Here is a 1,390-nt window from a genome sequence, read left to right as displayed (position 1 = left end):
CGGATCGAATCTGATAGGACTAGATTTGAATTCGAATCCTATTGGTAAGTCGGATCTTAGGATCTGATCCAATCTGACTTGTTTTCTTTAAAAATTAATAAATTAATAAAATAAAATAAAATATACTAATTTAAATAAAGTACAAACAAAAAATAAAAGTATTTTTTTTAATTATTTTCATCATATACATATATGTTTTTTTTATAAAAAATAAATAATATAACAAATTTATAAAAATATAATCTAACAAATATAAATATATATTTATATTTATAAGTATAATATATATATATATATATATATCGGATAGGATATAGGTGATCCAAATCCGATCCAATTTCTGACTGGATCCTATTATCCAATCCGAAGATTTGAATAGGAATAATCTAAATTCGATCAAATTAAATAGAATCGGATCGAACCATGATATGATCCATTTGCACCCCTAATTGGGAAAATCTCCGTGTGACTACAGCTGTATACTGATAACATCTCTCATATTTTCATGTCACCATTCATTGGGAGATGTTCGAAAGTTATAGTGCCATGTGGGAAGGGTTATTGTGGGTAGGAGTAATGTACACTTTATTTTTTTGAAAAGTACAAGTAAAATTTATTAAAAGTAAAAAAAAGAAGAGAATACAGAAACTAATTCGGCCAAATAACACAAAGCAGAAATGAGAAATTCCCACCCTTAGACTCTCACCAAGACAAAACCTCAAACCTTCACAAGATGTCAACCAAACCCAAACCCAAACCCAAACCCAACCCAAGAAAAATACAAAAACACCAAAGACCAAGCTTGCCTAGCCGCGCCCACGAACTAAATCGACTTGGTCTTGCTCAGGTCTACTTTCACAAAAGTGTTCATGTAAAGGTTCACCAACTTCGTCAATTTTTTGCTCCCTCGCAAACCACAAAATTTGAAAATATCATCGGCCTCCTCAAGAAAGACATTGCTCTCCTAATCATCTTCTTCGTCACTTTCAAGCTTCTCTCTTTCCTTTTCCTTCTGTGCCTCTTACTCAAAACTTCTCAGCGCTGGTCTTACCCGTCTCTCCCCCTCCCAAAACAAACAAGCCACAGGCCACAAGTCTTAGCCACATGTTAGGATTAGAGTCTTGGGCAAGATTAGCCCACGGGCAATTTAACCAACAGAATCTTGGGCCACTTGGGCCACCTGCAGTCCAGTTGTAACAATCTGTTAGCTGGTTTGTTACACAGTAACCACCTGCATTTGTAATTATAAACATTGTTAAAGATCGTAGAGTTTTGACCGCACAGTGCCATTTTACATGGTCTTAGAGCGGTGTATACTTTGCAACAATCTGCACTAGAAGCAGTAACCATGTCTGTCTCCTCTCAACAATGCCCTCACCCAACTATCATG

This window comes from Nelumbo lutea, chromosome 3 (genome assembly GCF_056320005.1).
Source record: "Nelumbo lutea isolate HS-2025 chromosome 3, American lotus-T2T, whole genome shotgun sequence".
Classification (NCBI taxonomy): domain Eukaryota; kingdom Viridiplantae; phylum Streptophyta; class Magnoliopsida; order Proteales; family Nelumbonaceae; genus Nelumbo; species Nelumbo lutea.
This window is presented reverse-complemented; position numbering follows the sequence as displayed.